This window comes from Molossus molossus, unplaced genomic scaffold, assembly GCF_014108415.1.
Source record: "Molossus molossus isolate mMolMol1 unplaced genomic scaffold, mMolMol1.p scaffold_m16_p_10, whole genome shotgun sequence".
Lineage (NCBI taxonomy): Eukaryota > Metazoa > Chordata > Mammalia > Chiroptera > Molossidae > Molossus > Molossus molossus.
This window is the reverse complement of record NW_023425345.1, coordinates 4,541,629-4,556,970: the sequence shown is the minus strand read 5'-3', so window position 1 is coordinate 4,556,970 and position 15,342 is coordinate 4,541,629.

Genomic DNA, 15,342 nt, shown 5'->3' with positions numbered 1-15,342 from the left:
CCAGCACACCTCCCCCACTGCAAAGGTGCCCGAGGGGTCAGTGGGGGAGGCAGGTGACTCACGAGTGGGAAAGGCCAGTGAAGTCATCCAGCAGCTCGGGTCACCTCGGGAGTTTGGGAGCCTGTCTGGCCCCTGGACTCACCAGATGGGGAGTTCCCCAGGAAGGGAGCCGTCTGCTCCCCGGGCAGAGACAGACAGCTGACCAGTGGGGACCAGCCTCGGGGGGTTCCCAGCCCTCCACCCCACCCGCCCAGGCTGCAGTCCAGACTCCTCTCCCCACCCCCCGCCACACAGGGGAGTGGAGACACCTCGAATGAGCTCTTGGCCCAGGGCCCAGAACTTTGCCTGGGTGAGAATCCAGGAACATGACTGTGATTATTTTTATTACTTGCTGGGCATTCCACCTGAGCATTCTAAGCGTTTAGCACTGTGATCATCAGAAAAGCTAAAAATCAACCCAGGACACAGGAGCAACAGAGATTCAAACCTCGGCATTCCCGGCCGCAAGGCTTGGCGCCATTCACAGCACTGCCCTGGGCCTCAGTTTCCTGCCTGTAAAATGGGGATCATGAGAGCTAGCTGGCCCAAAGGCATGTGTCAGCATCCTGGCAAGAAGCGGACCTCAGGGGCTTTAGAAGAAGTCTTGGGGAGGGGCCGCTCTGAGCTGTGGGCAGATGGGGTAGGAAGTGCCTGGAGAGAGGCGGAGGAGGGGGGGGGGTGCTGCCTATGACCATCCTCAGAGCCGAGGGGCATGAAGGGGCCGAGCGGGGGAGAAATACCCTCTCCTGGTGCCCGCATTCCCAAAGCTCTTATTCTTCATGAAACTGGCTCTCACCTCAGAACCTGGGGTGCAAGCGTGCGCTTCAGAGAACAATGTAGGTGTCCTCAAGGTGAAGGTCAGACTCGCAGTTTCCCCGAAGGATGAGGGAGTGCAGCACCAGCCTGGTCAAAGCTGCATGAGGGGGCAGAGGCCTCCCCGCGGGACGAGCCACGTGGGTGCAGTGAATCTCGGGGTGTGAGGCACCAGTCCTGCGGCCTCCCAGACCCCATGGAGTCAGCATGTCAGGCCCATCACCGTGTCAGACCTTAAAGCAGCCCACTGCCAGCCACGTATTGTAATTTTTTTTTTCATTTTTATTAAACTTCTGGTTTACTTGAGGGGGTAAAAATACCCCCTCCTTTCTCCTCGCACCGTCCCACCAGCCAGTGCCTCCCACTGGCCCAGCCCACGAGAAGAACCTCTGCCCAGGACCCGGTGGATGAAGGCAGCCCGCAGGGCAAGATGAGAAGGGCCGAGGAAGGACCTGGGGGCAGCAAGCAGAAAACAATCTGAACAATAATGAACATGCCTCCACTCAGCAAGGGGTTACTGTGCACAGCCCTGGCCAGGCTGTGTTCCGGGCCCAGCGGACAGAGTGGTAACTAACACAGGCCAGGACCCCTCTCCAGAGGGGACAATGAGACAGGCAGTGAGGGAGGTGACTGGGCCATGAGAGACTTTTTTTTCTTTATATTGATTTTAGAGACAGAGGAAGGGAGAGGGAGAGAGATAGAAACATCCATGAGAGAGAACATGGATTGGCCGCCTCCTGCATGCCCCCCACTGGGGACGGGCCCACAACCTGGGCACGTGCCCTGACCGGGAATTGAACTGGCGACCTTTGGTGCAGGGTCGACGCTCAGCCACTGAGCCACACAGGCCGGGCCATGAGAGACATTTTAACCTGAGGAAGTCCCTGTAGGGTGATCAGGGACCACAGACGGGGAAACTGAAACCTGAAGGGAGGCAGGGACTTGTTCAAGGTCCCCTAGCAAGTCAGCGGCACGGGAAAGCTCTGTGCCCCCGCCCCCATCATGTTCCCAGGGCCCAGAGAGGCTGCTCAGGGGGTGGGGACCCAGGAACTTCCAGTGTGTAAGCACCTCCCTTGGCCATGGCAGGCTCTCAACCACAGGTGACAGGGTGGGCAAGGCCGGCGAGGGAGCCCACGGGGGGGAGTGGGCCGAGGGGGGAGCCCACAGCCTGCCCTGTGCCCCGTACACAGTGCCCATTGTCTGCCCAGACACTTTGAGCTGCCACCGCCCCCGGCCTCCGCCGCCGCCCCATGCCCTCCTGCTTCCACAAGCCGAAGCACCCCTGTCCCGGTGCCCAGCCCCGGAGGGCAGCCATGCCATTTATCTTGGAGCCACGCTCGGATCGGAGAAGGGAGATGGCTTGTGCCAAGTAACACAGGCCCAAATCCAAATGCCAGGGCCCCCAATTAGCGACTCTTCCCTAAGAACTCCTCTTTCCAGCCCCACACCCAGTGGGCTGTTGGGCACCCCAGCTCACGGCTCCCCACGGGCCAGGCTTGTACGGGCCCTACGGTGCCCAGCCCACATGTAGTATCTCCGATTTGCAGTCCAGGAAGCCGACTCAGGGAGGGAAGGAGCTTGCCAAGGCCACCCAGCAAGGAAGCAACTGGGATGAGCTCTGGCCCACGCCCGGCACCTCCGCAGGGAGCAGCCGCACAGAGCAGGCCCGGTGGGCGGCGCGGAGCGAGCATCCAGGAGCGGGCGGCGGCCAAAGCAAACGCTGCCTCGAGGACATGTGCCCGTCCACAGAGGCAGGCTGGTCTGTCCACGCTGGTTCACTGTCCGTGACACGTGTACCGAGCCCACGTCCCGGGCAGGCAGGGCTGAGGGCTGAGATTCAGGAGGACTCGGGGCGGTCAGCTGGAGAGAAAATGGACTCAGATTGAGTCAGATAATAGGCAATACAACTGAGGGCTAAAATAACCCCCAAATATATCAACTTCCGACATCAACTCTAAAATGACAACTTCGAACTGCTCCCGCTGCCCCTGTTTCTATTTCTCCTGCATGCGCATGGCGACCTAGTCTAACCCACCGCAGTGTTGCTCAGGTGTGTTCCCCTAGCTGCCCCTCTGCTGCTGTCCCTCCCCGGGAGCCTCCGGGCTCTTCCCTCGCGTCCTGCAGGGCCCTTCTCCCTGACCCTCGTCCTTCGCCTCCTGGCTCCTCCCGATCTCTGGTTTACGGCATATTTCCTTGTTTCTCTTGCCGTCCCCCACCCCATCTGCCCCTGCTAGGACTGAAGGTGTGTGAGGGTTGGGATTTTGATCTCCTGCTATAGGAGGCTGATGTGGGAAGACAAGAATCTAGACTGATGATTAGATTTTTTTTTTATCCTCACCCGAGGACATTTTTCCATTTTTTGTACAGGTAGAGTGGGAGGGAGAGAGAGGAACAGAGAGAGAGAGAGAAACATCGACGTGAAAGGGACACATCGAGTGGCTGCCACCCGCACAACCGACCAGGGTCAGGGACAAACTGCAACCGAGGTACGTGCCTTTAGCGGGAACCGAACCCGGGTCTCTCTGGACCGCAGGCTGACGCTCTAACCGCTGAACCAAACTGGCCAGGACTGATGATTAGATTTTTTTAACAGCATACCCACGAAAACGGGTCCAAGATCAGCACACAGATCATTCCCAGCCCCCAGAAGTTCCCCATGGGGGGACCACCTGCCTGCTCCACCCACTCTCGACCTTCAGGGACATGGAGCCACACACGGGATCCTTTGGGGCCTGGCTTTTTGTTCTCCGAGTGAGCCGCATGGAGCTGCCGGGTGATGGGGAGTTTGTAGCTTAAGCAAGTAGGCAGGAGTGGTTCCCGTCACTGAGCTGGGCACAAGCCGAGCAGGAGACGGCTGTGGGGAATCCAGAGTTCTGTTTTGGGGCCGAAGGTGTGGAGCAGGAAGTCAGGCGCAGGACTTGGACTGGAGACGCAAGTCGGGCAACATGGTCCCATCAGTGATGTTGAAGCCGTGGGAGGCGGCGAGTGTGCGGATTGTCTAGACATCAGGGAGCCGTCTCTCCTGCCACAGGTGCGGGGCTCTTCGCTGGGAGCTACCTAAAGAACTTGGTTTGGAAACTTACCTTATTTCAGGAGAGGCCTCAAGGCCCTGCAAGGGAGAGTGACTTGCCCAAGGTCACACAGCTGGTGAAGGCTGAGCCAGTACCCCCTCCTCTGCCTCAAGATCCCAGCCCGGCCCTCTGGGTACACCAGGTCAGCTTGAAGTGGCCCAACTCCCACCCATAAAGGATCTAGCCCAAAGTGAGGGTCTGAGTTAGCTGGGAGGTGTTCAGAGTAGCAGAGAAATCCATGAAGGCTCCCTGCAAGAAGCAGACCTGGCACTGGGCCTGAGGAGCCTGGGGCAGGGTAACCCCCACCTGAAGTCACTGTCTGCCCAACAGTGACATCACTGGCAAGTCAGACTGCTCTGGGCCACAGTTGAAGGACCAGGCATGCGGGGTGGGGCTGTGTGGGCGGCTGGAAATATGTCACCAGCCCTGAGGCCAACCCCTAGCAGCAGCCAAAGCCCTTGGAAGATGTCTGGCGCCCAGGTACCTTGGAAATGAGAGGAAAGACCATCAAAGTGCCCATCACCTCTGGTTCAACTACCTCATTTTACACATGGGAAAACAGGCCCGGAGAGGACAGTGCCTCTCCCAAGGTAATATAGCAAGTTAGGGGCAGATCCAGGGAGGGAGCCAGCCGTCCCGTCTCCCAGTACAGTGCTCTGCCCTCCAAGCATGTTCCCTGGGACATCGTGCCCAGCTGAAGGCCACCCTCCCCAACACCTTGTTGGCTAGAGTGTCAGGGGAGGCATGAGGGCTGCAAGAGAACAAGGTCTGTGTTCAAGAGGGGCGCAGAGGCTGCAAGGCCAGGCGGGCGGAGGTCCATGCCCTCAGGAACCCAGCGAGGGGCAGCACAACTCAGAATCTCCCCGCTGTTCGCTGTCCTGCAGCCTCGTCCCCCTGCTGTTCACCAGCCCCCCCATCCCGGGTTCCTTCCACGATGTGAGGGGGCTGGCCCCTCGGCCACTATTAACTGTTCACAAATGTTGCAAGCTGGTTTTTAAACACAGTCATTATTTAAAAATTAAAGTATTTAAACTTGCAAGTAAATATATACTCAAACCTCATCTCTTTCTGCCCTGGATGGTTTGGCTCAACGGTTAGAACGTTGGCCCATGAACCAGAGAGGCCCGGGTTTGGTTCCCACTAAGGGCACGTACTTGGGTTGCAATTTGCCACCACTCGAAGTGTCTCTCTCACCTTGATGTCTCTCTTTCTCTCTCTCTCTCTCCCTCCTGCTCCCCCTCTCCCTCCCCCTCTCCCTCCTGAGTGTCCTCAGGTGAGGATAAAACACTCATCACTTCCTAATACTTTTCTTTTCACCTCCTGTGCCTGTTATCTGTGCTCGGAGAGTGAGCTGCGCCTCTGGTCTCCGTCGCGCGGAAAGGCTGTGGGAGGCTGTGCTTGCTGCCTGGGTGGGTCTCCCCCACGCCGAGCCCAGGGACTTCGCGCCAGTAGCTTACAATTGATCATAGTGGGCACATTCACACTGAGAAAACTGGCAAATGCTACAAATCAGGGATTTCCCCGGCCCCACCCAGAGAACCTGTCGTTAACCCGCTCACCTCTGCCCACATCTCATTCACCGCGAAGCTCTCCCTCTCAGACTGCACCAGCAGCCGATCACGTGTACCCCCCACGGCCACCACCTGGTCCCACCCTCCAGCAGTTCTCGCCTGTCCCATTGCAGGTGCCCCTCGTCCCCTCCTGCTTCCACCCTGCCACCCCCACAGTCCATCCACCCCCTCAATAGCCAGAGAACCTTACTCAATGTAAAGGGCCCATAACGTCAGACAGGAGACAAAGCTGTCCCTCCTGGCACCACCTCCGACCCGCCTTGCACCCTCCAGTTTCTCTCTCCTCGCTGACCTGACGATCCTGTCCCAGCCTTTCCCATGGTCCCTGGCCTGCATGACCTGTCCCCTTCTGCTCACCACTTAGGTCTCCTCCCCAGGTGCCTCCCACAACAGGCCCTCCGTGAACCGCAGAAACCACCCCATTTTATTTGTGTGGTTGTATAAACCTTTTTCTGCAGGTATCGCCTAGATCATATCTGTTTATCATCTGTCCTCACGTTAACAGAAAGGGGACCTGGCCCTGAGCGGGTCTGCCTAGGGCCAGCCAGTAGTGTGGGTTCTTGACTTCGTGCAGGAAAGATTTCACAACGTGAGTCCAGGTGACTGTGAGGGTACGTTTATGAAAGCGGGGCCAGCGAAACAGGAAGGGCTGAGCACAGAAGCAGCAGCAGGAGAGCGAGGCGGGGCTGCTCTGGCTCACTGCGAAGTCAGAGAAAAGGGGGCCTTGGAGGCAGGTTTAGGGGGTTAGCCCAGGACGAGCTGCTGCTGCCCATTGCTCCCCGGGTTTCAAGGCTCACGGGGTCCCTTACAGTTCCGGAGGTGCGCGCCTGTGAGGGATGAAGTGGGGGAGGGAAAGGCACTGGTGTGCTTTGGGGGAGGAGAGCCCTGGGTCCTTTGTCTTAAGGGTTTTTATCTCTCCCTTAAAGGTGGGGACCTAGGGGAGTTCTCAGGGGAAAGGCTTCTGCAGAGTAGCCATCAGTTTTCCAGGTGTCCTTTCAGGACCATGGCCTCCACTGCCTGGTCAGTGCCGGGCAGGGTCTGTCGTCCGTGCAGCTGGCCCTGAAGCCGCACCACAGCTGCGGCCTAGATGTTATCTCTGGGGAGGGGACCTTCTGCATCTGGCTGTAAATTGCTGGGCCAGTTTGTTCAGCTATCTGACTCAGTTTCCCCACTCCACTTGCCAAGGAGATTTCCATGCTTCTTACTGCCTCGCCTCACTCACACAGAATGTAAGCCCAGTGGTCAGGGTCAGGACCCATGCTCCACCCTTCCTTTGCCCCCACCAGCCTGTTCCTGGTCTATGACTTCCTCCTACCCCCAACACAGTCCTGACATCCAGCATGCTCCCTGCCCCTTCCCACAGCTCCTCGTTCCCGGGAGCTAGCTGGGAGCCAGCGGGAGGAATTTCTGGCCCTGAGTCAGGGGAGGTGCCCCGGCAGGCGGGAGGCAGCACACACACGCCAGGGACCGCTCCGAATTCCAGCTCCCACGAGCCTGCTGGGAGCATGCCAAGCGGGGCCCGGGAGGGGCAGGGGCCCCTCCTGCAGCCAGGAGGGCACGAGGGAGTTGGGGAAGGGCCAGGGTGTGGAAGGAGCAGTCGGAGTGGTCAGAGCCCCATCGGCTGATACTTCGCGGCCTCCCAGAGCCCGGATGGGAAGACTGAGGCTCTCTGGTGTCAAACTCTGAGCTCCTGACTCTTCCCTGGTCAAAGACCTTAGAAAACAGGGGTGTTGTGAGGGCAAGAGAGGTTGGGGGAATCAGCCTGTGACCACAGACCAAATACCCAGAGAAAAGAGGGGTTTCTGAGGGGCTAGTTAACATGAGACCCCCCAGAAAAAACCCTGAATTGGCAGGGGTGGGGAGGGCAGCAAGGGGAGGGTCTGGAGCTGCCCTGCCCTTGGTGGGAGCAGGAAAGCCCTCCCTCCCTGACTGTACCTGGACTCCCCACTTGCTCAGCGCCCAGAACTCTCAGCTACTTGTGAGTTCCATGGGCAACAGGAGAGGGGTGCCAGGGAGAGAGGAGGTGGCAGAGTTTGAGGAAGGTGGTCAGCCTGGCCCCTTCTGGGTCCGCCCCCCCCCCCATCCCTTCCTGGGTCAGGACCAGGTGCCATGAGCTCAGGCAGTGGCCCCTGCCCAGCTGTCAGCACGGGAGCTGCCGCCAACGCCCACACCAGCACACCTGGCCTGCCACAGCACCCCACCACCTCCCCTCCCGCTCCCCCCGCCCCCCAGCCCTATGGCACCGGCAACCCAAGGTGTGGCATCACAACTGCAGACAGCTGGATCCAGACTTCTAGAATCACAGTACCTTTGAAGCAGGAAATTTTAGAACCATGGGTTCTTACAACCGGAAAATTCCAGGACCGTCAAATATTGGAACATTTCTTGTCCCAGGCCCAAAACCCTTAGAACCAGATAATTTCAGAAATGCAGCATCTTGCAACCAAAGATCAAAACCATGGAAAGAGCTTTAGGGAATTCTGGGAACAAGGGCTCTTAGAAGCAAAAAATTCCCAAACAATAATCCCGTCGTCCCCGAGGACATGAGCCCTGCGTTCTTCCCATCACCCAGACTACAGGCGTCCAGGAGCAGAATAAGCCACGCCCGGGGGTGCGCTCCATCTGGCCTGCCTTGGAACAGCAAACATGGGAAGGGAGAGTGGAAGAGAGGGGGCGCTTCTCTGCAAACAGAGGGAGCAGAGGGCCTCTTTTCGGGGCCCTGGGCTGCTACCTTTGCCAAGAGAGAAAAGGAGAAGAAAAAAACATCCATTGATGCCACAGGTTTGGGCGGCGGGAATGTGCTCACAGGGGGTGGCAGGGTCCCCCCACCCGGCTCCAGGAGCTTGGAATTTTCTGCTGGCAGGAAGGGCCCACCCTCTTATGAATGGAAACAATCCTTGGCATCTGGCCCCTGAGGTGTGCAAGGCCTTAAACAATCAAGCATTATCCTCTGTGCCTCACCCCCAGTCCAGTGTGGAGGGGAAACCGAGGCAGGTGGAGGCTGTGTCTAAACCAAGAACCTGAAGCTGCCCCTGGCAGATTCCAGTGGTCCCCACCCCTGACCGCCGAATGTCAGCGCCGAGAGAATCACAGGGGAGGGGCCTGGGTCAACCCTAGCTGGGCAGAGACCAGAGAGGGCAGTTTACCCAAAGTGAGCCAGCACACTGTGGCAGAGTCTCTCTTTGCCTCCACTGAGGCTCAGTTCCAGGGCCTCTTCTTCCAGGAAGCCTTCATGGATCACACTCCCCTGGGCCCTTTGTCCCTTAAGACTTTAGCACTCTACCGTGCAGCGTGGTTTAACTACTCGGGCCTTGTTCTGTATTTTGTGCAAAAATGTCTCATCTTCTCAGCCTATGCTATCATGGTGTCTCCCCAGAAGCCCAGGGCTGAAGCCCCCTGCCCCTGTTCAAACACTCCTCGTGGCTCCTGACTGGTCCAGACAAAGTTCAACACAGCCTGGCACTCAGGTAGGGAGGGTCCTGTGTCTGCACTGCAGCCTCATCCCGGGGTCTCATGGAGTCCCTTACAGCCCCCACCAGGACACCTCTGTCCATCACCACCCACTCCCTACAGCCTTTCCCCTCCTCTCTCCTTCCCTGCCAGAGCATCCTCATCCCTGAGGCCTCACCTGAGACCACCTGCCTGGGCCAGCGCCTCCTCCGGGCCACATTGGACTTTCCTCGGCAGCCCCCTCCATGGCAGTTGACCTTTGTCGGGGTGCCCACTCCCTGAGGCTGGATTTTAGACCAATACCAACTGGGAATATTTAACAGGACCCTCTGCTGGTCTCCGCCCTTTGCATGGCTTTGCTCATCAAATCCGGGCAACAATGATAGGACATGGGTTCTTGTCTGATCATCCCCATTGTTTAGATGAGACTGAGATACATTGTGGTTAAACTGCTTCCTCAAGGCCATGCAGTTAGTCAGTGGCAGGTCAGGAATTGGGACCCTGGAGGTCTGGTTCCGGAGCCCACACACTATCCCTGAAGGTCGCACCATCCAGGGAGGGAAGAACAGGAGCCCGCGGCTCTGGGGAGTTCGGCAGCACCCAAGAGCCAGAGAGTATAGCTCAACCCCAAGGCCCTACGAGGTTCAGAAGCCCTTCCCCCTCCATGCACCATACACACAGAGAGACACACACCCTTGGCCTCTGGGACCGGCTGCCGGAAGCACTCCGCTGCCCAAGCCTTTTTCACTTCTACTTTTCCTAAAAATGCTTTGAGGAAGTTGCTGCCGCCTTGGAGCGCTCCCATCTCTCTCACGCGCCCAGTCGCCTCCTTCCCACCCCAATTCTCTGGAAACCTGAAGGGTGACGAGAAGAAAGGGAGTGGAAAAGAGACAGTAAATATGAGGAGTGAGTTCATTCTACAGATGGTAGCAGGTGATCGTGCTGTGAGAAAGAGACGAGGTGAGCCCGGTGGGGGCATCAGTTCTGGGGTGCAGGGTGCAACTGTAAACAGGGTAGTTAGGGGAGGCCTCACCGAGAAAGTGGCATCTGTAAATTTCCAGAAGAGGGACATTCCAGAAAGAGGGAGAGCCAGTGCAAAGGCCCTGAGGCAGGAGCAAGCCTGCCATGTCAGAGGAAATTGAAGAAAGGACCGTGTGGTCATTGATGAGTGCCGAGGGACTGAGGGAGGCTGGCCCATCGTGCTGACTGGGGTGGGCTTTTCCTCTGTCCTCAGTGGGGGGCTCTTCAGGGTTTAGAGAGGAGGAGGGACACATTTTTTAATTATTATTGCAAAATACACATAAAATATACCATGTTAGCTATTTTAAAATATACATTTTAGTGCTGTTAAGTACAAATACATTCTAATAACTCTTTTCATCTTGTAAAACTGAAACTCAATATAAATAAATGCAAGTAGACTTGAGTTTTAACAGAATCACTCTGGCTGCTGGATGGAGAATAGACATGAGCGTCCAGAGCAGAAACGGGAAAATCAGACAGAAGTCAGGGGGTGGGCAGAGCTGCCCCAGGGGCAGGGCCTGGGTTCCACCATGGCCGTGCCGCCCTGACCATCTAGGTGAACTGCAGACAAATCACTTCCTTCCTTCTTAAATGTGTTTACTGACGCCTTCAGTCAACTGGTCTTTCAACAAATAGTTGCTGAACACCTACTATGTGCTCACCGCGGTGCTGGGTGCAGAAGGCACAAAGAGCAGAGCAGGCAGCCCCTGCCTGGGACATAGACGCGGAGGCCAAAGCGGCCAGAGCGGTAATGCGGTGGCAGCCACCGTGTGGGTGGCAGGAAGCAGAGAGGATAAAAGATCCAGCATCAGAGGACCCTGGCACGGGTGGGGATCAGGGGAGGCTTCCAGGAGGAGGTTGACATTGGAGCCCGGCCCAGAGGGCCAGTTGGGGTTGCCCACCGCAGAAAAGAAGGAAAAGCATTCCGATGGGGAACAGGCTGCAGAAGCTCTGAGGCATTCTGCTTCTGTGAAAGGCTTCCTCTTCTTCCCCTCAAATAGTGAAGGAGCCCGGGGGGCCTAGGAGTCAAGCCCAGATTCTACTTCTGTGAAATGGGGGTTCTCTTAGTGCCCGCTTCCCCTGGATGAGGAGTAAATGAGCCAATGCAGGGCAAGTACCAGGTGGGGTGCCCGGCACACGCTGTACTAGGGGCACAAGATAAACGTCCCCACCCCCACACACCCCATCCTGGTCTAGGAAGTGGGCCCCTTGGGATGAGGTGCAAGGGAGAATCCAGGGAAAACTCCTCACAACCCCCACTCACCTCCCCACTGGCTTCCTGCTGGGCCTGAGATCTCTCTCTTACAAACTCACTCCTTAGAATTGTGTTTTCCAACCCTTCCGGAACCATCCATTCCTATTCAGGTTAGCCCCAGGCAGGGTACTGCTCAGCCTTCACAGCTCAGCGCAAGCCTCCCTATTCCAGGAAGCCTTCCCTGATTGCTGCAGCACACCGAGCCTCTCTGTCTCTGTCTCTCCTCACTCTGCACTGGCCTTCGGCCTTCAGATTCCCCACCTCAGAGTTGAAAATGCCCTGAGAAACTGTCCAACCCCAGCCCCTTGGGCCCCCATGCTTCCAGTGAGAAAACTGAGGCCCATGCACTGAGTTCTCGGGGCATCGGGGACAGGGCCAAGCCACCCGAGGTGCAGCCCAGTTACTGTCCAGTACAACACCCAACCAGCGCAGACCAGACTTGCCGTGGGTGCTCACACATAGGGAGGAAATGTGACAGCACCTTCCGCGCCTTACGGTTCCTCTGGAACATGCCCTTTTCCAGAAGGTTCCTGGACAGCTGCCACGTCCCTGTGCCCGCCTGCTGAAAGGAACCCCCAGGCTGAGGCTGGCTTTCCTTCAGCGACTCTCGGGTCGCTGGACCTTTACACTGTGTCCGGTCTGTACTGTTGATCAGGGTTTGGTGGTTTTTTTTCAGTTTTGTTTTTTTTTTATGTAAGGAAGGGACTATTGGAATATTTATTTATTTTTATTTTATTTAATGACTTTAGAGAGAGAACGAAAGGGAGAGAGAGAGAAACATCAATTTGTTGTTTCACTTAGTTGTATATTCATTTGTTGATTCTTGTATGTGCCCTGAGCAGGGAGTGAACCACAACCTTGGTGTATTGGGACGACGCTCTAACCAACTGAACTACCCAGCCAGGGCTGATCAGGCTTTTAAAGATAAAAGCAAAGCTGCAAACTCCCAAATGCAAAGCCTCGTGTAAATTAAGCTCATCTTGAAAGCAAAACCAATAGCGGGGGGCTGATTGGTGGCTCTGGCTTCCGGGGCCACGGGTGCCGGACCAGAGCAGTGGCTCTGTGAGCCTGGGGGGGTCAGCCGCCCTCTCTGAGCCCTGGCTTTGCCATCCGTGAAACAGAAGTAACATTGCCTTCTCATCTGGCTGCCATCCACTCAGTTTACTGATGGAGAGTGTGGACTCCCTGCCAGGAGCCAGGCTGGGCACGTCCCGTGCAGGATCCCATTGACCCCTCCCTCCAGCCCTGTGAGTGCTGTCTTAGCCCCTGGGAGGAGGCTGAGCCAGGACCTAGCCCTTCCCGGCTCTTCCCCCACCACCTTGAGCCACCTCAGCACAACCATGAGGCCTGGGCAGGACGACCCTGGTGGCCCCACATGGTGGAGACACAGCAGCTTGTGATGAGCTGCTGGTAGATAGACCGAGGCCAAATTTTGAGAAGCCTTGAATGCCACACCAAGGTGTCTGATGCAAAGTGCTTCATAAACGTCTTCATGTATGAACCCATGAATGCAATGTGGAGAAACGGGAAGCTTTGGAGCAGGGAGGGTCTGCCTTAGATTATTTATGTAAAGTGCTCAGGATAGTGCCTGGCCCGAGGTGTCAGGCATGGTGCTGGATCACTGTGCTTGCCCCTCCAGACTGGGACCCACCCTTCCGGCCCTGCTTGAGCCCCAGGACGCTGACCTCTAGAGTTTGCATCAGCCCAGCTCGCTTGCGGGCCTCCAGTTGGGTTCAGCCCCTGGGAGTCTGCAGCAGGAGATCAGAAGGGAAGGCCAGCGGCGTGTTGGTGTTTAACAACCAGCTCTCTGGAAGAAAGGCCCGGGTGTAGTGCCACCGATTCCGCTGGTGTAAACGCTTCCACACGGGGGAGACGGACTCAGGGGTGAATGGGTGACGGCATGATGTCTCAATGGACCTTGGTGTCGCCATGCCAGCATGTTCAGGGCCTTGGCCACGATGAGAACTGGAGTTTGTGTCAGTGTCGAGGTGTGTGAATGGGCTGGTGTCCCCTCTGCTCGGGCTCCCCCCATAAAGTGGGGGTGATGGTGAAGCTCCTGCCCCCGGTAGAAGGCATTGCATGAGCAGAACAAGGCACACCCCTGTCTGGCGGGGTGCCCAGAGGGTGGTGGGTCTTCACACCATGACCATTGCCTGGGTCCCTTTGTTGTGCCCAGGCTGAACGGCCAGCTCCGAGGAGTGGCCTGAGGCAGGGTGGGGGCCTGCTAAGGGAGCCTCGGGGACGGGCCAGCGAGGATGGGGAAGTCTGGCCGGCCTGGCTATCTTTAGCGCCTTCCCTCACAGCACTTTTCTCTGCCTAGTGCGTGGGGCTGGGGCATGGTGGCGCCACTTCTAAGTCACATGAAGCCAGTGACCTGGAGGCCAGCTGTGGGGCCAGGGCTCCAGGAGGGTGGGGCTGGCGGTGGCCGCTGTCTGCTGGCAGCCCTAAGAACAGCATCCCTACTGCCACAAGCAGGGCCCAGGCGAGCCTGTGAGGAGCTGGGGCAAAGGAACACCGGGGCCGCAGTGGCTGCCGGGAGGTGGTGCCCCACCCCGCACCTCACAGGAGCCTCCAGGCCCCCACAGTGGAGGGCAGTGCGGCAGAGTGGTTAACACTGAGTTTCTGGAGCTGGGATTTGAATTCACCGTTTCTGAGAGTCTGACCCGAGGGCTGTCGCTCCGTGCCTCGGTTTCCGCACTGTGAAAGCAGCAACGGTAACAGGAGCACTGACTCAGCTCACAGCCTGCGGGCCGTTGTGACCGCTCAGTGAGAGGCAGCATCCGAGACGCCTGGCAACTCTCTCCGGGCCCCCTCGCTCCCCATCCGTGAAATGGGATCAGTGGTTGTAAGGATGAGATAAAGGAACTCTGAAAGGGGCTGGCAAGAGGCGTGACACACGGGACGTAAGCACCTATTCCTCCCTGGAGCTGAAATATGCTTTATGGACCCTGAGCAGCATGAGAAGGGTCGTGCGAAGGGGTGCCAGTCTCAAATTCCAGCCCCACCAGTTGTACACTGTGTGCCCCTGGGCAAGTTGCTTGTCCTTTCTGAGCCTCAGTTTCTTATCTGCCTCAAGGGGCAGAAGTTCAAGTGTGTAAAGTACTTAGGACAGTGCCTGAGAGGGGAAGGCACTCACAGCTACTGCCTGCCTGCTTGGGCACTGCCCTCTGCATGTTTTTGTTGGGGTTTTTTTGTTTGTTTTTGTTTTGATTTTTTAGAGAGAGAGATAGAAACATCGATGTGAGAAAGAAACATTGATCGGCTGTCTCCTGCCCACCCTCTATTGGGTATCGAGCCCATAACCCGGGCATGTGCCTGTCCGGGAATTGAACCAGGACCTCTCAGTCCATGGGGCGACACTCAATCCACAGAGCCACACTGACTGGGCAAAGGCACCGCCCTCTGGAGGTATCCACGTCATTGTGAGCGCTGGTTATTGTGGGCCCGGGACTGGCAAAGTTGGGCCCTGGGCAGTGTTGTGCTGGTGGGCCCAGGGGCTGAGGGACACCTTTCTGATCCTTACCAAGGACATGGTAAGGATTCTGATATGTTAACAGTTCTGATGTGTTAATAGCTTCCCTGGCTTCCGGTCTTGGGGGCGGTCCCCTCCTGCCTCCAGTGGTTCAGGTCAGGCCCTGCTGTGGGGAAAGCTATCTGGGCTCCTGGGAGCAGGCTGGGATTCTGGACCTGGTGGGGAGGCCCAGCACCGGAGACCTTGAGTGCCAACCCGAGCAGCAAGACATCGCATGGAGGGCAGGAGACCCACTGAGGATTCAGACAAGCAGCTGCATGCTGAGAGCTGATGGGAGGGGGCTGGGCACCTGGAGGTGCGGGAAGTGGGGGTAGGAGAACAGAGGGCCAAGCAGGTAGCCCCCACTGTCAAGGTTGTCAGAGAGGATCCAGGGGAAAGCACTGTGGGGTGAGTCCACAAAGTGGCAGCCAGGTGCCCAACTCCCCAGCCCCAAGGCCATCCCCAGGTGAGCTCAGCGAAGTCACTGGCTGTCGTGCCTTTTAAGGAGACGATGGCTCCCGCCACCTCCTTGTTCCCACTTGCTCAGAAATTCCCAACAGGTTATTTTTTTTTCCAGGAGGAATGGAATGAGACTCTTTGTTCTGTCAC